Source organism: Pinus tabuliformis, chromosome 8 (genome assembly GCF_031772625.1).
Source record: "Pinus tabuliformis cultivar Carrire ecotype Pingquan chromosome 8, CPIR1, whole genome shotgun sequence".
Lineage (NCBI taxonomy): Eukaryota > Viridiplantae > Streptophyta > Pinopsida > Pinales > Pinaceae > Pinus > Pinus tabuliformis.
Window position 1 is genome coordinate 1,586,363,532 of NC_142294.1, and position 24,186 is coordinate 1,586,387,717.

General features: G+C 36.6%; 1 non-coding gene across 1 annotated transcript; it reads right to left on the reverse strand.

The window, feature by feature from the left end:
- Positions 1 to 21,468: 21,468 nt before the first annotated feature.
- On the reverse strand, positions 21,469 to 21,587 carry LOC149242115 (U5 spliceosomal RNA). The gene has a single exon (XR_016246852.1). It is a non-coding gene; the product is annotated as a U5 spliceosomal RNA (small nuclear RNA).
- Between the last annotated feature and the right edge of the window lie 2,599 nt (positions 21,588 to 24,186).

Sequence of the window (24,186 nt, forward strand, 5' to 3'; positions counted from 1 at the left end):
AACAAGAAAAGATCGAGGAGGAGTTACAACCGGTGGTTACTGATCTGGCATCAACCTCCCAGCAAAGAAGCCACTCTTCACCTCCAACAAAGCATAGATCACCCAATACTCTGATGTTTGTCTCAAAAACTAACAACAATTCCTTACAATATGCAAAATTCCAGCCTCTGGATCTCTGAGATGAGGGATCCATATATAGATATGTGTAAGGAGGATGAGTCAGCTTGTGATTTGATTAGTGTCTTCTCTCTGTCAGTTCTTGCTTCCACTTGGAGACTGAAGGCCTCTTACTCATCCTTGGTCGAATTCAGTGAGGCAAGTGTCACAGGAGAAGATTCTGGAAGCTTCGATTGTCTCTCCACCTCGCAGAATGACACTGTCATTTGTCATTTCTCACCTATCGCACCCAACAGAAGGGACTTTTGAAATGCAATGCACCGTGACAGTGTATTTAGCTGCAATGCAACGCACCTAGCCAGTGGAGCAGCTGAAATGATCCTGTTTTCACTTATTCTGAGCAGTTTCTGGTGGAGAATTTCTGGGAGAAGCTGTAATCTGTTGACCTTGTTCCTTTAGGAGTTAGAACAACACTTTTAGGGACTTAGGAGCCCTTGGTTTATGGACATTTCATGCTTGGAGTTGTAAGGCACAAAAATGTCTATAACATTCCCCCATCTCTCTCTCTCTCTCTCCAACTATGTCATTATATCAAGCCCTCTCTCCTTCTCTCTCCCCTTCTCTCCATCTCGCCTTCTTTTTCTCTCAATCTCACCCCTAAACATACATACTCTCTCTCTCCATCTCTCCCTTGTCACTCCCTCCCTCTCTCCTCTCTTTCGTCCTTCCTCTCTATCCCTTTCTCTCCTACCTCCCTCTATCTTTCCCCATCTCTCTCTCTCTCTCTCTCCCTCTCTCTCTCTCTCTACCCTCCAATCCTCTGATTCTCTCCCTCCCTTTCTCCTTCTATCTCTCCCCCCTCCATATTTGTATCTCCCTCTCCCTCTCTTACCCTTATCTACCTCTCTCACTCCTCTCCCTCTTTCTCTCTTCATTCCTCCTCTCCCCTCTCCTTATCTTCATCCCTCCCTTGTCATTCCCCCTATATCTCCTCCCGTTATATCTGCATATGTATCACTCTATGGCTTTGTTCTTATCTCACATACACATATAGAGTTAATATATATCATGATATATTGACTTATATTATAATGTAAAAAGTTTAATATTGAATTAATCCAAAGTTATTAAATTTAATAATACTAATATTATAATATATTGATATGAATATTAGATTTAATAATAATAATAATAATAATAATAATCTCTTAATATTAGTATTAGGGCTAATAATGTTTTTTTGCATGGTATTAATAATAAATTGGGGCATAGGCTTCACCTAAATAAAACTTCCTTTTTAAGTGTTTTTAAATATAAAGAAGTTTATGTAGTAAATATAAAAATATGTTCTATTTATTTACCATACCTTTGATTTATTTATATTTTTATTTATACCATACCTCTTTTATTTACCATGGTATTTGCCATCATAGGCTTCATACATAAAAAATCCTCTTTGATATAAAAAATTTTATTTTCCATAATTCTTTATACCTCTTTTTTATTATTCATTTACCATACGTCTTTTATAAATATGGTATTTAACCCATGGTATTAACAATAATTCGTCCCAGAAGCTTCACCTAAATAAAACCTCTTTTTTGAGTTTTAGTAAATATAAAGGGGTTTGCGCAGTAAATAATAAAAATAGGTTTTATTTATTTATTATAACTCTAATTCATTTATATTTGTATCTATTTACCATGCTATTTTTATTTATTTACCATACCTCTTTTATGAGTGTTCCTAAACCTCTTTATATTTTAAATTTATATTTATATTGGTTTTTAAACAGGGTTCATATTACATTAAAAATGTGAAATGTTAAATATTAAACATTAAATGTTTAATTGTTTAGGTGAGATCTAATCCATAATGGGTTGTAGAGCTCCTGTCTTCCCAATTATATCCTTTGAGGATGTCCATTCTTGACCAAACCTACCATAATTTTAGTAACACTATCTCATACTTTAGCATATCAATTTTCCATTCAATATTGAAACCATCCTTTTTAATTCAACATTAAATAACAAAATTATTTATAAATTTAAAATTTATGGAATAAAAAATATCATATAATCTTCCTATAATAAATTGAGTCATTCATAATTAACCATCCATCCTATAGACCCTTTATCTTGCAACATTTACTTTCGAGTATTCTAAATATTCTTTATATGTTCTAGAAATTCTTAGTAAAACATAAAACTTGATGCAAGCTCCTTTAGAGTGGGACAACACTTAAATTAGGCCTCTCTTTGGTCCATGATGATGGATGAAGTTCCCATAATAAACTTTAAAAAATTACACACAATTTCCAATATTTTAAGTTTTATCGTTATTTTATTTTATTTGAACAAGGAATTAAGGATACTATTGCTTTTTAATTTTTTTTAATGTTTTTGTGTGGGGCTTTATATTTTGTTCAAGCCTTATGAAAATGGGTTGAAGATGAGGATGTCCATATTTGACCAAAACTACTATAATTTTGGTGACAATTCTTCCTTTGAATATTGAAATAATTTTTCATTTGAAATTAAAACAAACCCTAGCCTATACTGATGCTTGATCAAATACACATCAATTTTAGTAATTATATCCCATTAATAAACACATTAACACATCATTTTTCATTCACTGAAACTATTATTTTAACCCACACTTATATATGAATATTTTATAAATATAAGTATAACTATAGAAATATTTTATATATATTATGGAGGATTACCCCTAATATATGAATACTTTATAAATATAAATATAACTGTATAAATATTTATATATATTATCTAGGATTACCCCGATTTACAACTAATTAAACCCATATAATATTTTATAAATATAAATGTAACTGTATGAATATTTTATATATATTATATGCTATTTCTGTGATTTACAATGAATTAAGCCACCAATGATAATATTTTGGGCATGCCACCTGGATTAACTCCTCGAACTAAGATAAGAGATGAGTCCTCCTTTGAACAAAGGCCTCGGCCTAGTTAGCTGTATCCAACTTATGGTGCCCCCAATACGAGTAATTCTGGTCAAAATCTACCCATGTGTGGGACAAAATGCAAAGACTTCCTAAGCAACTGCCAACCCTATTTCTTAGTGGCATTAATATATATACAGAGGAATAGAATCAAATAAAGTACATTATTTATCATCTTCCTCACAACCTGAGGACAACTGCGCCCGTTGATATGGAGTACCCCAACAAAGGAAAGTCCAATGCTTCTATGTTGGAAGAAATCTTTCCAATGGTGGAAGATTATATTTCGCAGAAAATTCATATTTAAAATAGAGGTCAGAAACGTGGAAGGAAGATGACTATTGATGGCGATCAAGATCAGAAATGTGGAGAGAAGAAGAATCTCGATGCCAAAGTCCATACCCCTGAATGGAGAGAAGCATTTATTCATGTTGCAGAAAGAATTCCAATGGATATTTTGATTAGTGAGTTTAATGGATTTTATAAGCGCAGAATAATTTCTACAGGCACAAGTATTCGAGATATTAAAGGAGATGTTAAGTCGTCTGTTCAAAAGGGCAAAGAAAAGGAAGGTGAATCCATTCATATTCTAGAAGATGTTTTAAAGGAAATTTTTCTGAAACTCCCCCTTCATGATCTGTTGGTTTGTAGATCGGTATGTGCTTACTGGGCTTCTCTCTGTGCTTCCAAATTTTTTCAAGAAAATTGTACCAGTACTGAAAAATGCATCGCGATTAACAACCACAACTTAGACATGTCGGTTTCTAGCATTATCTCAAAGAGATGCTTTTGTTGAAGGTCCCTTGTAATTGGTATAACATGTGCATGAAAACTCTAGGCATCAAAGCTAGCAGTGAAGGTTTGCTTTTAGTAGTTCGATGTGGCTACACATTGCATGTTGTGAATCCTCTCACGTCCCACGTTAAGAGTTTGCCCAAGTTCTCTCTAAAGACACCTAACCGTGATAAATTTCTAAACCTTCTTGTTGTCCATGGAACAACACAGATGTGGGCTGACAGCAAGACAGGGCATTTTTGAGTTTCTATGTTTGGTAATTGGTATCATGATGGAAAAATTCTTCTTCATGTTTCCGGATGTGGACATTGAAGCCACTTCCCCATTTTGTGGGTGAAGATCTTGTCAGATCTAAGAGTTTTCCATCCCTGTTATGGAGTTATAAGGATGACAATGTTATTTATGGCTTCTCAGCAACCTATCAATATTTTTTTTATCCTTATAATGATCTTGTAGATAACAATGACGAAACACCCTATGGTGAAATAGTTGATGATAACATTGAGAATTTCCCAGAAACAATTCAAATGGAAAAACTTCCTGGAAGAGGATGTTACAGTAATATTACTTTACCCACTGTCATCCCCCATATTGGGGGAGAGATTGATTTAGGAATGATATTGGTTGGAAGAGTGAAGCAAAATGATGATGGAAAATAGGTATATGGGAGGCTACCCATAGACCGTCATGCTGATATAGGATTGTGGGAATATAATCTAGTAAACATGACATTGTAATATTCATCTTGTAAATAACCAAATAGCCAAATGTAAAATAAAAGTTATGAGTTAGTTACAGAACTAATTCTTGTTATTTGTGAAAACTGAGATCAAGAAACGAAAGAAAATGATTGTATGCATTAAATATTGGGACAAATTCACAGTATAGATATACGGGAAATGACTATACATTAGGGAGACTCTATTAATGCGAGCTATCAGATCATGGTTCTGTTCTTTACATGCTGCGAAAGAGACGATAACAGTTTGATGCTCAGATTCATAGAACCTCAGATCATGTTTCCTTTCTTTACTTGCAGCGAACGATAGGGCAAGTGTTTGCTGCTCAAATTCATAGAACCTTGATGTATTTTTGGTGCGAGAATGAGCAACAAAACTATGACCTGATAGCTCACATCATCTACTGCGAGTCTGTATAATACTATAATATTTATGCGTTGACATAGATATCCCCACTTTGAATTCTGCAACAAGCGATGGGCCGGGGGAAGAAGTGGAGTTGCCTTGAGCGCTTGATAGACGGGAACAAAGTTGGAGAAAAAACCGGCCATGGTAGACTGTATGGCTCGACGACTACCATTCTCAGAAAAGCTAAAGATCTCAACGCGCCTAACAACTCAATAGTCCAACTTCCTTTTGTTGCTTTCGGGAGAGGAGATCTTAGTAAAAGGAAATGCTTATTTCACGGTAGTTTTATATTATTCTGGGAAATGACTTTTATTTTAGGGGCAGCATCGCACATTCACACTACATAAAAATTCATGCCACCACCCCTATTGGACTTGGAATTAGTGACAAAATGTCCAACTTCTTTCCAAAAGAACACTCGTTTGGATCATGGCATCATTTCCCTTGTGGAGAAATTGACCCCAGATGTATTATTGCTTATATTAAAGCACCTCGACCCAATGACTCTGCGATGGTGATCAATGGTGTTGGAAGAGAGGCTGTGGTACTTCTTTCTGCAGGAGGAGGCTGGGGAGATGTGGGAGGCTGTGCTTTTCACCGAGACTTACTTGTGATCTAGATTTTCTGTCAGCTTATTATTTCAGGTTGCATTACCTTCACTGTGTTGGCATTATGGCTAAAGCGTTGTCCTTGATGGCAACCCATTCAGGTGATAGATCACAGTACTTCAAGTCAGCAGCAGATATTGATGATCAGCTATCAAATATTGAAGAAAATAAGGGGTACGCAGGTACACCTTACATAAGGTGCGTACACGTAGGTCAGTGTTACATAAAGTGCGTACATACCCGCAGCTATCCCGTTCAGGAGGTGCGTACCCCCAGTGCACACATTTCAAGGCAAAGAAATTCACATGTGGGGTTTTCTTATGTTTTACTCTTGGTATTTAGCCGACGGTATTGGGTTATTACGGTGTCGGCTTGTGGTATTGATCTATGTTTTAAGGAAGAGCTTTGATATATAAAGCAAAGGAGATCATTTGGCTTGAGCATGTTTTTGGTTGAATATCTTATGAGGGCTAGATCTGGTCTAGATCTAAACAAGGCGGATCTACTGATGGACCGAGATCTCTTCGGCGCATGTTCAGATCTGTAGATCTGACTGTCTGGGTTATTTCTGAAGTCTTGAAATCATCTATGCTCGAAGGTACGCAGGTACAGTGAAAGAAAAGTGCGTACATACGCAGGAACGAAGCGTTTCAGGTGCGCCGGTACGCAGGCACAAAAGGGGTGCAGGTGCGGAGGTACGCAGGAACAGAAGGGTTGAAGGTGCAGAGGTACGCAGGCACAGAAGGGCTACAGGTGCGTACATACGCAGGCACAAAACGGTTTCAGGTGCGTACATACGCAGGCACAGGAGGATTGCAGGTGCGGAGGTCCGCAGGCAGTTCAATGGACTCAGAGCGAGGTACGCAGGCTAGCAGTTGAGTAAGGTGCGTACATAAGCAGGCTAGCAGTTGGGCAGGGTGCGTACTGTAAGCAGGCAAGCAGTTAAGCAGGGTGAGTACAGTAAGCAGGCCAGCAGTTGAGCAGGGTGCTTACGTAAGCAGGCGAGCAGTTGAGCAGGGTGCTTACTTCTCTTAAAATCTTTGTTTATCATTGTTGTGTTCTGGGTTTGGTCCTATTATTGTTGATCTGGTTACTACAGTTGATTGGGTGATTCTCTTATTCTTGATGATCATTTGATGTTTATGAAAAGTGGTCCTTGTAAGAAAAGAAGTAGGGGGTTGTAGCTCCCTTCTAAGATAGACTGGAAAACGAGAGAGAGAGTTGTAGCTCTCTGCAGGTTGCAGCCTGCGTACTAGTAAAGGACTGCACCAGTACAAAACCATTGTAGAAGGAGTTTCTAATTTGAAAGAAGATAGAGACATATTGCAGCAGGTGGTTTTCACCCACATTGGGTTTCCACCTTACATCTTGTGTTCTTTGGTGTGACTATCTTTTTTCTTTTGTTCATGCTCATTATTTTATGGTACTGACATGCAAAAATAATTCAAAGAACAAATAAAGAAGATTTATTAAAAGAATTAGATAATACTGATTCACCCCCCCTCTCAGTATTATTTCCAACAATTGGTATCAGAGCAGGTCCTTCAGAGAAGCTTGATCGCTTGAAGTTAGATCGTTCATCATGAGCAACTACGAGAGAGAAGAATCAATCAGGCCACCGGTTTTTGATCGGACAAACTTCAATTATTGGAAGGTAAGAGTTACTGCCTATCTTCAATCTCTTGGTACAGAAGTTTGGGACATTGTAGAGACAGGCTACGCTTTTCCTTCAGCTACTCCTACAGATGCAGCCGAGAAAAAGAAGTATGAAACAAATGCGAAAGCAGTCAGTACTCTATTAGGATGTATATCTCAATCAGAATTCATGAAGGTAATGCACTATAAATCCACAAAAGAGATATGGGACAAAATTGTCACGAGCTATGAAGGAGATGAACAGGTAAAGCGTGCTAAACTTCAAACTCTCAGAATTCAGTATGAGACTCTCAAAATGTATAATGATGAAAGTGTGGCTAACTATTTTATTCGGGTAGATGAGGTTGTTAACTGTATGAAAAATCTGGGTGAAGTAATAAAAGAGGCTATTGTGGTTGAAAAGGTTCTAAGATCATTGTCCCCCAAGTTTGAATCTAAAGTATCTGCAATAGAAGAAAAGGAAAATCTACGAATTCTTACTATGTCTCAGCTACATGGAATTCTAACTGCTTATGAAATGAGAAAGGGAGGTCCATCAGACAGAAGAGAAGCTGCTTTCAAGGCATCAGGAAAAGCAGATTATTATGAAGCGAGCAACATCCCAGAAGAAGAGGAAGAAGAATCAAATTTTGTCAGAAATCTTCAAAGGGGTTCTGGAAGGTTCAGAGGTAAGTTACCTTTTAAATGCTTTGCTTGTGGAAGAGTAGGTCATTATGCTGCAAAATCTCCTTATAAGGATAAAGGAAAGGAACCTGCTAGATGGAACAAGAAACAAAATGCAAATAAGAAAAGCTACTACACTCATGAAGATAGTGATGGTCTATCAAACAGTGATGAAGATGAACAAGTTAATGAATATAAGTTGTTAATGGCATTTGAAGATGATGATTATATGGATGCTATAAATGTGGATAACCTTTATGATGAAATTACTAGACTCAAGAGATGTATAGAAGAAAAGAACATGATCATTGATACTCTACAATTTCAAATTGATGAAAAGGAAAAACATCTTGAAAAATTAGAAGGTGAAATTGTTGGTCTTAGAAAAGAGATTGAGAAAACAAAAGCTATTAATCTCAAGTTTGTCAAAGGATCTGAAACTTTGGATGAGATTATCAATGTGCAGCGGTCTCCACTAAACAAGACAGGTCTGGGCTATAATGGAGAAAATTCTCAAGCATCCACGTCAAAAAGTTATCTTGATGCAGCAAGAAGAAATGAGCAAAAGCACAATGAAGATCATCAGGTAAAGCAGGGACGAATTACAAACAGAAACTATCAGGGGCAATCCATCTTAAGGGTGAACAAAAGCTACAACCAGCCACAGGTAAAATCTTCTCAATTTGGTTCAAGAATAGATGACAATAGAAATTACAATCAATTGGCTGGTAGATTCGATAACCGCAGAAGTTTCTTCAATGGACAATGCTTTTCTTGCCATAAATTTGGTCACAAAGCAGCTCAATGTGTTGCATATAAAACGATCATGACTAGGGAAGCTCAAAAACAAAGAAGTATGACGGGGATTACAAAAGGGACCTATAACAACTTTTCGGTTCTTGAAAATGAAGTTGAATGTTCTATTTGCAATTACTTTGGTCATGAAGACTCTGAATGCAGGAGCAGGTTTCGGCACAAAAAGGAACAAGCCTCAAGCACCAAAACATGGAGAATAAAGGAACCTCAAACAGAAAGATGTGGGATAGCATTTTATGCAGAAGGACAGAAAAATCTATGGTACATTGACAGTGGATGTTCGAAGCATATGACAGGTGATAAAAAAAAACTTGAGTCTTATTCTACTCTAGAAAAGGGAAAGAAAGTCTCTTTTGGAAATGATACTCCTGCAACTATAAAAGGAAAAGGCATTTCTCAGTTAAAAGAAAAGGTCAAGGCTGGAAATGTTTTGTATGTTGATGGATTGAAGCATAATCTTCTAAGTGTCAGCCAGATGTGTGATCAAAGAACCGAGGTTATATTCAGATCAAATGGATGTCTTGTTCGTGATCTTGATACAGGTAAAACAGTGATCAAAGGCAAAAGAACTCCAAATAATCTGTACATATTTGAAGAAGGACAACAACAATGCTATCTGAGCAAGGATGATGAGCACTAGTTATGGCATCGGAGGTTGGGACATCTAAGCTTTTCACAAATAATGAAAGCATGCAAATATCAGGCAGTTCGCAATCTTCCAGATATCAAAATTCCTGACAACACCATATGCAAATCATGTCAGTTTGGAAAACAAACCAGAACTAACTTTCCAGAGAAAGAAGGATCAGCTAGCATGCCTCTTGAGCTAGTACATACAGATACATGCGGTCCTTTCAGGAAAAGAACACCTCGAGGAGAAGAATACTTGATATTATTCATTGACGATTTCTCCAGGTTTGTCTGGTTAGGACTTATGAAGCACAAAGATGAAGCATTCGAAAAATTCAAATCCTTCAAAGCCTTGGTTGAAAATGAATCAGGTCACAAAATTAAGTGCCTCAGATCCGACAGAGGTGGGGAATTTACTTCAAATGAATTTTTCGATTTCTGTGAAGAACATGGGATAAGAAGAGAATTCTCTACAGCAAGAACTCCTCAGCAAAATGGAGTTGTGGAAAGAATGAACAGAACAGTACAACAAATGGCTCGTGCTATGCTTGATGAGTCAGGAACTCCCGCAACTTTCTGGGGTGAAGCTGCACATGCTTCAGTTGTTATTCTCAGCAAAACAAATGTCCGGGTGAACAACACTCAAACTCCTCATGAGCTCTGGAGTGGTAGGACTCCTTCAGTAAAGCACTTCAAAATCTTTGGGAGCAAATGCTATATCAAGAATACTGATGAGCAGCTTGGCAAACTTGAACCTAGAGCAGATGAAGGAATTCTTCTTGGTTACTCTCCACATAGCAAAGCATACAAATGCTACAATAAAAGACTTGGCAGAATTGTTGACAGCATTGATGTAGTGGTTGATGAGAAGGGATACATTCCTAGGCAAGTACATCATGAAGACATCGAAGAAGATGAAGGCTACCCCCAACGACATAATGATGAAGAAGAAGAACCTCAAGAAGAACCTCAAGAAGAACCAGAGGAGCAAACAAGAATAGAAGAAAAGACTCCATCCAGATATGTTCAGAAGAACCATCCAGAATCTCAGATTATGGGGCAAAAAGAAGCAGGTGTACAAACAAGAAGAACATTTGCAGAAGCTTCAAGCTATTTGGCATTACTCTCCTTTACTGAACCACAAAATGTGAAAGAGGCATGCAAAGATGAAGGTTGGGTGAAAGAAATGGATGAAGAACTTGACCAGATTGAAAAGAACAACACTTGGGAGCTGGTTCCTAGACCAAAAGATAAGAATGTTATCGGGACAAAATGGCTCTTCAAAAACAAATTGAATGAAAATGGAGAAGTAATTAGAAACAAAGCCAGACTTGTTTGTAAAGGGTATGCGCAGCAAGAAGGAATAGACTTTGAAGAAACCTTTGCTCCTGTTGCAAGACTTGAGGCCATCCGAATGTTCCTTGCTCTCTCAAGTTTTCAAAACTTCAAAGTATTTCAAATGGACGTGAAATCAGCCTTTCTGAATGGAGACTTGGAAGAAGAAGTGTACATTGAACAGCCAGATGGGTTCATTCTTGGAAATGATCCAAATCTTGTATGCAGATTGAAAACGACTCTCTATGGTCTCAAATAAGCTCCAAGGGCTTGGTACTACCGTTTGGACAAATATCTTCATCAACAAGGCTTTTCAAAAGGATCGGCAGATAGCAATCTTTATATAAAAGTTGAAAATGACAAATTGCTAATACTTGTTGTGTATGTAGATGACATTATTTTTGGGAGCAATGAAGAAGCTATGAGTCAAAACTTTGCCTTGGTCATGCAGAAAGAATTTGAAATGTCCTTGCTAGGAGAACTGACATATTTCCTTGGTTTGCAAATCCAACAAAAGGAAGGAGGAATCTTTTTATCTCAAACTAAGTATCTCAAACAGATTTTGAAGAAATATGGTATGGAAGATGCAAAACTAGTATGTACACCCATGGTCACAGGATGTAGCCTCAGTGCAAATGATGAATCTGCAACAATACATCAACCAACCTACAGATCTATGATTGGAAGTTTACTTTATTTGACAGGTACCCGACCAGACATCATGCATGCAGTTGGAATAGTTGGAAGATTTCAGGCAAATCCGAAGGAGACTCATCTTCAGGCAGTGAAGAGAATTTTCAAATATCTTCAAGGGACTCAAAATTATGGCTTATGGTATCCTAGAGATACAGATCTTACACTTCATGCTTATATAGATGCAGATTGGGCCGGAAGCGTGGATGACAGGAAAAGCACAAGTGGTGGTGCGTTCTTTATGGGTTCCAGACTGGTATCTTGGTTTAGCAAGAAACAGAGTTCGATTGCCTTGTCTACAGATGAAGCGGAATATGTTATTGCTGCATCTTGTTGCACCCAACTCCTTTGGATGATGCAGAATTTGCAGGATTTTCAAATCACTTGTACACCACCAATCCCCATCTTATGTGATAACACAAGTGCAATCAGCATCTCAAAGAGTCCTGTTATGCATTCAAAAACCAAGCACATACCAATCAAGTATCATTTTCTCCGGGAACAAGTGCTTGAACAGAAGGTCAAGTTGGAGTATGTTCCTTCTAAGGAACAAGTTGCTGATATTCTCACCAAACCATTGCCCAGGGACACCTTCGAATACCTCAGGCAAAAGTTGGGGGTTGTTGATGCATCATCTTATTGATGAACCTCTTCTGATTGATGGTACAGGTTCAGGGGGAGCATATAATGCATTGTTGGCATTATGGAGGATGTGTAGAAGGAGATCTTGGAAGTAGCTGCAATATGTCTCTATCTCTTTCATGGTGGATTATGGTTCTTCGTTGCAGATCTGGTTCATATTCAGGGGGAGCATGTTCTTAGGGGGAGCATAACCCTTTGCTCTTGATGTCAAAGGGGGAGAATGAAGCTGAAACTTTGAGGTTTCCATCAAGTCCAAAGGGGGAGATTGTTGGCATTATTGCTAAAGTGTTGTCCTTGATGGCAACCCATTCAGGTGATAGATCACAGTACTTCAAGTCAGCAGCAGATATTGATGATCAGCTATCAAATATTGAAGAAAATAAGGGGTACGCAGGTACACCTTACATAAGGGGCGTACACGCAGGTCAGTGTTACATAAAGTGCGTACATACCCGCAGCTATCCCGTTCAGGAGGTGCGTACCCCCAGTGCACACATTTCAAGGCAAAGAAATTCACATGTGGGGTTTTCTTATGTTTTACTCTTGGTATTTAGCCGACGGTATTGGGTTATTATGGTGTCACCTCATGGTATTGATCCATGTTTTAAGGAAGAGCTTTCCTATATAAAGCAAAGGAGATCATTTGGCTTGAGCATGTTTTTGGTTGAATATCTTATGAGGGCTAGATCTGGTCTAGATCTAAACAAGGCGGATCTACTGATGGACCGAGATCTCTTTGGCGCATGTTCAGATCTGTAGATCTGACTGTCTGGGTTATTTCTGAAGTCTTGAAATCATCTATTCCTGAAGGTACGCAGGTACAGTGAAATAAAAGTGCGTACGTACGCAAGAACGATGCGTTTCAGGTGCGCCGGTACGCAGGCACAAAAGGGGTGCAGGTGTGGAGGTACGCAGGCACAGAAGGGTTGAAGGTGCGGAGGTACGCAGGCACAGAAGGGCTACAGGTGTGTACATACGTAGGCACAGAAGGGTTGCAGGTGCATACATACGCAGGCACAGAAGGATTGCAGGTGCGGAGGTCCGCAGGCAGTTCAATGGACTCAGAGAGAGGTACGCAGGCTAGCAGTTGAGCAGGGTGCGTACATAAGCAGGCTAGCAGTTGGGCAGGGTGCGTACTGTAAGCAGGCAAGCAGTTGAGCAGGGTGAGTACAGTAAGCAGGCCAGTAGTTGAGCAGGGTTCTTACGTAAGCAGGCGAGCAGTTGAGCAAGGTGCTTACTTCTCTTAAAATCTTTGTTTATCATTGTTGTGTTCTGGGTTTGTTCCTATTATTGTTGATCTGGTTACTACAGTTGATTGGGTGATTCTCTTATTCTTGATGATCATTTGATGTTTATGAAAAGTGGTCCTTGTAAGAAAAGAAGTAGGGTGTTGTAGCTCCCTTCCAGGAGAGACTGGAAAACGAGAGAGAGAGTTGTAGCTCTCTGCAGGTTGTAGCCTGCGTACTGGTAAAGGACTGCACCAGTACAAAACCATTGTAAAAGGAGTTTCTAATTTGAAAGAAGATAGAGACATATTGCAGCAGGTGGTTTTCACCCACATTGGGTTTCCACCTTACATCTTGTGTTCTTTGGTGTGACTATCTGTTTTCTTTTGTTCATGCTCATTATTTTATGGTACTGACATGCAAAAATAATTCAAAGAACAAATAAAGAAGATTTATTAAAAGAATTAGATAATACTGATTCACCCCCCCTCTCAGTATTATTTCCAACACACTGTTGGACGCTCAATCCCATGAAAATATAAAGTAAATTGCTCGCTTTCTTGAAGAAAAATATATGTATGTTTTATTCGGGTATCTTCTTAAAGGATTTCCTAGCAAATATAGATAATATATGCATAATAGTATGCAAAGAAGAATGTGAAAAAACTAGTGGACTTAAACGCTAAGAAAATATGTAGCTTTTCTTATAAAGAAAATATGTAGTTCCTCTTAGAAAGACTACATGTGAGTCTTGTGTGTGAAATTCCAAGTCACTTGTCATTTTCTTGAAAAGGGATATATGTTTAAATGATTTGTGATAATAGTTAATTTTGAAGTTTCTTGTGAAATAATTATGCATTGCATGCATGATAGAAATTGCTAATGATGTGCTTCTAGGCACATAGATAATCATTCTAATTTTCTTGAAGAAAAACATATGTTTCATATACACATAAATATAGTTTCTTTTTAGAAAAAGAGTGCACTTTTCATGCATGAAAATAATGACTTTATGCAAGATTTCTTGAAAACAAAGGTAGAGATTCTCTCCTTAAAAGACACATATGAATAGTGTTCATGCAAGAACAAGAATCCATACTCGTTTCATGAAAAAACTATTTGCATTGAAGTAAAAGTAATTGTGTTAGGAAAAACACATTTTGCATGCACATAAGGGTAGCTATGGTGATAATGGAAATATGATTTGGTGTGTACATAGAGAAAGTATTATGTTGACTCTCTTCAAAATAATAATCGATGTTAACTTCCTTGGAAATATTAATCTCTTGAAAAGATTGTCTTGCTATATAAGTTGGATATTGTTTCTTGATTTTTAAGCATAAAGATGGGTATCTATAAATAATTTCTTAAAAGGGAAGCACGAAAAACTTACATATAGGAAGATAGAGAAATGGGTTTATAATGACCTCCTTATAAAGAAGTATGTAATTGTTTACATGAAATAGTGGTAGAATTCCAAAGAAGGGAATAAAAGGACTTTTATGATAAGCTATTAGATGCACAAAGTGTAGTCAACGTGTTATAGAGATAAATTATTTGTATGGATTGAAGAAGTATTGAGTCATTTTCTTTAGGAAAATGATATGTGATTACTTTTATGCTAACATAACTATTATCTTAGTTTCTTGTTGAGTGAGATGTTTATGCACACGAGATTTGTGTTAGCTTTCATTAGAAAGGATATATATTCACATGCAGGAAAATGCTACAGGTTGAGTGAGATTGCTTTATATATTTTCATGCATCAAAAGTAATAGCTAAAGGACTAGATCTTTTCATAAAGTTTATGTAAATTTTCATGTAAAAAGATTAAAACTAATGTTTTAGTTAGTCCCTTCAAAGGAATTCCTTAGTGTTTTGTCCTTTAAGAATATGTGCTTATGTGAAGGGAAATGCTAGTTAATATGATTATTTATAAATGTAATCATGATGCCAATGTTGAGAATGATAACATGGGCAAGTAAAGTTGGATTACTTGCACAAGGCATAGATTATAGTTAACGTTGTGGCAGGAAAAGGATTAATGGCCCATGCAGATGAGTACGATATGTGGGATCTTACATTTCTAGAACAATCATTCCACAAGGAATGTTGCATGTGGTGGTATGTAAGTAAAGGGTTTCATGGAAAATGTATTAGCTTTTACCTAGTTATGTGACAGCTTAATGATCATTCATTGTAATAATTTTATAACGATGGTTAAGGGATGGAATCCCTTATAAGCCATTGAGTGAGGGGTGAAAAGCTTCACAAGCGTTTAATAATAACATTAATTTTTTGCTGGTTTTCACCCTACGGGGTTTCCAGGGTATATCGGTGTTCAATGGTGTGATTGCCTTTTGTTTCAGTTTGATGATGTTGAATCCTTGATGACGATGATTCTTTATTTCAAGTGATAATCATAATTTCCAAGTATGTGTTTAAGTAATATGGTTAAGGAAATTAGGAAATGGATGCAAAGTCCATAAGACAGTTTAGGTTATTACACTAACACAGTGGTTGTTAATGGTTATGGAACTTACTATCCTTTATTGCAGTTTACTTTATGTACCAATGCATAACATATCTAATGGTTAATGAGTAATGTGGAGTTGTGATTTGGATAATTGCTTGAGGGTAATTTTTATAAAAAAATTCAAACTCCCTGCTTTTACATGTGACGTTACCGGGGTATGTTACAGACATGGACTATGATTGACACCATCCGTGTCTATGATTGACACCATCCCTGTTGCATCGATTGAAAGTATGATCAAATCATCAAAAGGACCTGATTTTATTGTAGTTGGAGATTGCCACGACGATATTTGGCTTATGTTAAGGGGAGGCAATAGTATGTTGCATTATAAATTGGAGACTGGGCAATGGTTACTGGAGCCTGGGTGTCCAAGTGGGGGATATATGGATGCGAACATTAATTGGAAAGCAACATTTGAGAATCTCAAATTTAATGTTAAAGTGAATGTTTAAGTTTGATTATTGATCTATATTTTTACTTTTGTAAATATTTTATATCATTTTATGAAAATTTTATTTATAAAAAGGTGATCAATTTATTTGTTCTTTTTTATTTTTATTATGCTTAGCCACTTTCTACAAGGTCTATAGGGTATTTCTAAAATCAATTTTTTATAGTGCAATTGTTTTTCTATTAAGGAAATTTAGAACAATTTTTTAAATAAAAAAAATCATAACATACATACGATATTAAAATATATAACATATAAATCGTAGTTATAAATCAATATCCATTTTACCATATAAAATAAAATATTGATTTTGTATGCATATTCAAATGTATTAAGAAGCACATAAAAAATTAATATTTACAAAGATTATTAATTACGAATATTCACACCATTCTAACATGGATATTGTTAACTTCTAAATAGAATTTCTTACAATACCTTTGGCCAATGCTATGACTTGTCACTACCAATTACCTGAAAACCATAACTCATTTCAAAATCAATTTTTTTATAAATATATATCTTTAAATTTAATTTTATAACATTTTTTATATTAAAACTTAATACTTACAATAATCATACAATATAACAATATAACAAGATTCTCAACCATGAATATTGAACCCCATTTTACCATGGATATCATTAACTTGTAAATAGGATTTGTTACAATACCATGGGCCAATACCACAACTTATCAATACCATTTTCCCAAAAGTCATAACTCATTTCAAAATCAAAACCTTCTATAAATATTTTATTTTATTTTATTTTATAACATTTTTAGAAATAAACCTAAAAGTTACTAGGAGTTGTTGTAAGGGTCTGGATTTATGTAAACACTTACATATGGGCTCAATTAAAGAATAATAATAACTTAAAAGTAATTTCCTAGAGAGATGTCCTCCATCTCAATAAAAATAGCACACACGTACACACAGATATCATGTTAGTCTCCTAGGAAGTTTAACTCACAAACATATAAGTGTAATAAGTGATCTCTTAAAGTGTTCATCAATAGACTCTCTAAGAAAGTGATAATACTTATAAGAGGTCTCATTTAGTTTCTTCGTGATCTTCCAAGTGCCTACATTTAGCTCAACCCCTCTCATGCAGGGGTATGCATGTAAAATGCATAAATACATTTGTCCTATGAATTTAGCTCACCAAGGAGTCAAATCTTCACCTCCAATGGTTAAGGCCGTCATAATCAACATAGGTGAAGCAACATAAAAAATTCATGTCTTGGGACTTTAATCACCCCTTAACCTTCAAATATGACTTTATTAAAGCCTTTTTTTTAAATCCTTCCTATCAGGACTAAAACCCTCTCATTAACCCCAAACCCATATATATATAACCTTTCTCTTCTTTAATCATTGGTTACATATATTAACACGTAAATTCTCCCATCGGCGCTACCTTCCTTTATAACCCATTTACAAAGGAAATACTCACAATCTTACCTTTTTACCCGGGCTTCACTTTATTGGATTACAAAGGAAAACCTGACGGAAACACATAGGCCGAACTTCAAACCTTATAAACCCATGTTCATGATTATCATTGGGTCTGCACCTTTAGTCGCTCCACAGCGCTGTTCTAATTCCCAATTACTGATTGGGCCGATCGGTGCTATATCGGCTTATCGGTGATATCGCGATGTCACTTTCCTTCGATCTCCGATCAACCACTTGCATGAAATATTCCTCCAACGCTATTTTCCTTTATAACCATTTACAAAGGAAATATATGCAAACACACATTTTCTGGCTTGGTACAACCTTGGCACTTTTTTCAAGGTTTACCTTTTCACTTATCGCAATTGCTATAGTCTGCGGGTCACACTAACATGTGGTTCCCCATCTCCTCCTATATGCGATTAACCTTCGAAACTCAAAACATATTAACTGCACCATATAAATCCCTTTGGGTTCACTTACTTTGTGTGTCGCATTCTCTCCCCCACCTTTGATCTCCTCCCGCAAGATCCAACGGTTCATGGTAGTTTTCTGATCGACCACAAACATTTGGTTTAACCGCTTGATAAAGTAGTTTCCCCTCTGACATCCACTGCTACGTGGTGTGATATGTATGGGATCAGGCGCTCAACGCTCAATACCACTTATGGTTTCTTTGTCGCCCGAAATACCATTTCGCTTATAAACCAACCTATCACACGATGACAATTGATATTTGAGATCTAATGATTCATATGCACCGATACTTCACTTCCCGACTCTTCCTTTTTTTACTTAGAATTTATAGTAATTCTTCAACGTTTTCTGTGTGGTTTGGGTTTTTCTTTAGGGTTTCACTTCCCGCCTCTGCTCCTCAACTTCTCTGATTTTAACTCGTTTGCTAATTCTCACTTCACTACTTCTCTCGAGAGCTTTACTCTATTTCTTCAATTGGATTCTAAAGCCCATGAAGATTCCTCTGAATCATTCTCTTGCTCTGTGCGTTCTACAAAACTATATGTGCAACCCTCTTACACAACCTACAAATTCATATGTGATTCATTCATAAAATACTCATTTGGCACATTTACACATCTAGGAATAAACCTGTGTATAGATAAGTATAAAAAAATTATTACATTCGAGACGTTGTGTCTCTCATAGGCTTGATCTTCAACTATTAGTGGCCTCCTATCTTGCTCTGCCCATAGGTTAACATTTATACTGGAAAGGTTATTTGAACAAATTATGGTTCAAGTCCTAGATCTATTGAACTCACTCCTAAATCCTCTATGTGCACTTCTAACTTCAATTAATTCCTAAGAACTCTCTCTTGTTCCTCAAATCATGAAACTGCTTTAAGAATTATATTTGACTTTTAACTCTTTTGTCTTTACTAACCACTCATGTTCTACTTTATTTGAGGGAATTTAACTTACGTACTTGTATATCAACTAATTTGTATGCAATTATATGAATCTTGTTGTTAATGTGTTCCATATGTTGTTAATGTTGTCACAGTCTGTGTCGACTTCTCTGCCGGACACCAGACAAACCTTTCTCTGAACCTTATTATATCAACTGTCACACTTGCCTCGGACGGATCCGTGAGTGTTGTTCGTGTTATCTTACCTTGTATGTTGTGACTGTCGCATCCGTGTCGACTGCTTTGCCGGAAGCTGTGGATTTCCTTTGTGTGGCATGTTCCTAATCGAGTTGGGACTAATCTCTTTCACCCTAGAACTCACTTTCACCTTCCTCTGCCTTTGAAGTGTTGGAACCTCTCATACTCATTCCTTGACTCACTGCATCAGTCACACCCTTGCTACTAACAGAGTTATCTTACTTGCCTCTGTGCGACATCGCGGTCAAGGCATTACCTTATGACCTAATGATGGGACTCCTACACTAAACGGTCTGAGGTCTAATTGGGACTTCTTACTGGGAAGATCCCCTTGACATGTTGGCGGGTCCAGCACCGTCAACAATATGACAAAGGCACGGCCAAGACTCCGGGAAAAAAAAATTAGTTTAGTCTCTCTAACATTTACAGTGTTCAATGTGACATGCTTGATATATTCACTTTCCATTTTAGTGTCTTGGATATAGGTAGAAATCTCCCTGTGGTGATTTGGATATATGCTTTTGGAGTGAATTCTAATTATAACTTTGTCAAATCTTCTTTACATTTCAAGTATGGTTGTGGCACGCAATCAAAAAACCAGTGTAAAATTCTATGAACGATAAGAGAAAATATGTATTGCCTTCCACTGTAAATTTATGCTTGGCAACATTTCAGGTACAAATGGATTCATATTTGTGTTCCTATTTTTCCAAGTTTTTTTTGTGTTAAGGTGACAAGGACTTATGACCTTATCTCATTATTTCTCAAAAATGGGACTCTGTAGATTGATATATGAACCCTAGGAGAGAAAATATCTATTCCCTTCTACTGTAAATTTATGTTTGGCAACATTTCAGGTACAAATGGATTCATATTTGTGTTCCCATTTTTGCTAATTTTTGTGTTAACGTGACCAGGACTCTTATGACATTGGAATCTGATTATTTCTCAAAAATGGGACTTTGTAGATTGGTTTTGGGTTGCCTTTTTTACAACAATTGAATTAAGGCATAGTATTATCGTACCTAGAGAAGCAAACTGCACTCGACGATACAGTATGGATGAGATGTGTAACATTTTGTGTATCGCTGGTAAATCAAACTAAAAAAAGTTGAGGCCTATAATATATATATATATAAGTAATTAATGTATAAATGATAAGATCGAACAGTGAAGAACATGTGTTTTTTTGGGAAGATACAGGTTTTTTTTAAAGGGGATATTATATTTACATGTCACTTTTGTAAATTCTGGAATATTCTGCATGCAACTCTTGATTGCAAAAATGTGGCCTTTTACACAGCAAAAATTGGTTCCCAGAATACTTATGTATAAATGAAGCGAACAGATCAACCGTTGACAGGATTCGTTTATGTGAAAACAAAAGATTTTGGATTCGTTTATGTGAAAACAGAAGATTTTGGAATGATAAGGTCAAATTGGAGTTGGCTGCATGAGCAAGTAGGAGTTTGGGGAAGGGACGCAAATCCCCAGCCTGATTTAGTTGAACAGAGACACAATTGAACACTTCAGCAACTAGTCATGGTACATGGACCCAAGTCTATCAAGTCAAATTATTTCTTCATGATGGGAGTCAACCGATTTTCCATGCGCAAATATTTGGAGCATTGAACAAACAAAACCAATCCCCAGTGCTCCCTCTTTTCATGATGTGAGTCAACCGATTTTCCATGCGCAAATATTGGGAGCATTGAACAAACAAAACCAATCCCCAATGCTCTCTCTTTTTTGTTAAGTAATAGAAGCACACATGCGGATTTGATTTTGCACCATTTAATTACCAACATGATGATCTTTTCAGACGGATCTTCGATACATAACACATTTGATTTTGCACCATTTAATTACCAACGTGATGATCTTTTCAGACGGATCTTCGATACATAACATATATATCATAGAACCTAAATATAGCTGCGAAATAAGACACCTACATACCTGCAAATTGAATAGTATATGGGGGTCATTGATTCCGCTTTGGTCTTGCAAATTGAAGAGTATATGGGGTTAACATTGATTCCACTTTGGATTTGTTTTGTGGGCTTCATATCTCAAAGTGAGAGAGAAGCCTCCAAAAATTGGCGTATGCCGCTGATTGTGGCCAACACACGGTATTCTTTAGTAAAAGGCGAAAGAATAGTTCGCTTTGTGTTGACCACACGGCTCCGTGACTTCATACATCAATCGCCCGCTAATTTGTAGTCCGTCCTCTCTCTCTTCTTAATCTCACAATGAATGTGGGACAGTTTTTCACCATACACACTTCACTTTTATTTATTTTGTTCACGTGGAATATAAAGCAGCGCATATGATTCAACAAAAACCAAAGCAACTATTTCTTGAAAGTGAAATGTTCGAGAGCACGAGGTGGTAGGTTGCTCGTTATCTGTATACATGTATATAATTTTTTAAGAAGGGTTTTGACTTAAATCACATGTAGAAACATTTGTCGACGTGTTGCGAACTAACTAATATGGTTCATCGTCACGACAAGTTGAAGAGTCAGATCATGGCTGCATGAGCAGATCTTCCAAACTGCTAAGTGTGACCATCAATGGCTATATAAAAATGGCTAGATTTGTAATATTATATTAAAATATTCTTATAATGTTAATCATGAGTTAATAAGTCAAAAGTTAATAACTAATAGTAATAATAAATAATATAATATTATAATCATAGTAAATAATTTTCTTCTTAATAATTAATTTAATAACTTATATATTTTAATATATTATATATGTGTATTTTATTCTATTTTTTTTTATTTATATATTAATATTTAGTTATTAAATTAATTAATTTAATTCTTTTTAATTAATTTATTCATTTAATATCCAATAGGGATAAGATATACTCAATCTAGGTAAATAAGTCTAGAAATCTTAATTCCTATTCATATTATCAGTGCTAGGTTATACAGGTAAGACAGGTAAAGGGGGTGTTTTATAATAATATTGATTTAATATAACTAATAATCGAATGGAATTAATAAATTATTATTGAATATTAGTTTTAAAAATTTGGAATTATTAAGGTAAGGGTAAAAGCTTAATATCAAAATTATTAGTAAAGTCGTCTAATGGATCTAGGGATGTTAGTACAAGCCAGGATTGATAATGTTAAGATATTAATGTTTTCGTATTAGTAATAAAAATATTAGAACGAGAGACAAATTCTAAATTCAAGAAGGTCAAGAACAAGACAATTAATAAAATAAATTAACCACAGGAGAAACCCTAGGAGGATAGAAAAGTCATGGCTCAATGGAGAAGGATACAGGATAATACGAGGAAATACGGGGAAACCTAGAAAGCTAGAAAAGGTCAAAAAAGGGGGGGGGGAGCAAGGGGAAGGCATGACTAGGAAGAAAGGACAGGGATCCAGCAACTACTAATCTTCCCTATGTCCAGGGAATCGCAGACAAGATTGCTCGGATTCTTAAGAAGTATAATATTTCATCAACAAGGTTTTTCAAAAGGATCGGCAGATAGCAATCTTTATATAAAAGTTGAAAATGACAAATTGCTAATACTTGTTGTGTATGTAGATGACATTATTTTTGGGAGCAATGAAGAAGCTATGAGTCAAAACTTTGCCTTGGTCATGCAGAAAGAATTTGAAATGTCCTTGCTAGGAGAACTGACATATTTCCTTGGTTTGCAAATCCAACAAAAGGAAGGAGGAATCTTTTTATCTCAAACTAAGTATCTCAAACAGATTTTGAAGAAATATGGTATGGAAGATGCAAAACCAGTATGTACACCCATGGTCACAGGATGTAGCCTCAGTGCAAATGATGAATCTGCAGTAGTACATCAACCAACCTACAGATCTATGATTGGAAGTTTACTTTATTTGACAGGTACCCGACCAGACATCATGCATGCAGTTGGAATAGTTGGAAGATTTTAGGCAAATCCGAAGGAGACTCATCTTCAGGCAGTGAAGAGAATTTTCAAATATCTTCAAGGGACTCAAAATTATGGCTTATGGTATCCTAGAGATACAGATCTTACACTTCATGCTTATACAGATGCAGATTGGGCCGGAAGCGTGGATGACAGGAAAAGCACAAGTGGTGGTGCGTTCTTTATGGGTTCCAGACTGGTATCTTGGTTCAACAAGAAACAGAGTTCGAATGCCTTGTCTACAACTGAAGCGGAATATGTTGCTGGTGCATCTTGTTGCACCCAACTCCTTTGGATGATGCAGACTTTGCAGGATTTTCAAATCACTTGTACACCACCAATCCCCATCTTATGTGATAACACAAGTGCAATCAGCATCTCAAACAATCCTGTTATGCATTAAAAAACCAAGCACATACCAATCAAGTATCATTTTCTCCGGGAACAAGTGCTTGAACAGAAGGTCAAGTTGGAGTATGTTCCTTCTAAGGAACAAGTTGCTGATATTCTCACCAAACCATTGCCCAGGGACACCTTCGAATACCTCAAGCAAAAGCTGGGGGTTGTTGATGCATCATCTTATTGCTGAACCTCTTCTGATTGATGGTACAGGTTCAGGGGGAGCATATAATGCATTGTTGGCATTATGGAGGATGTGCAGAAGGAGATCTTGGAAGTAGCTGCAATATGTCTCTATCTCTTTCATGGTGGATTATGGTTCTTCGTTGCAGATCTGGTTCATATTCAGGGGGAGCATGTTCTTAGGGGGAGCATAACCCTTTGCCCTTGATGTCAAAGGGGGAGAATGAAGCTGAAACTTTGAGGTTGCCATTAAGTCCAAAGGGGGAGATTG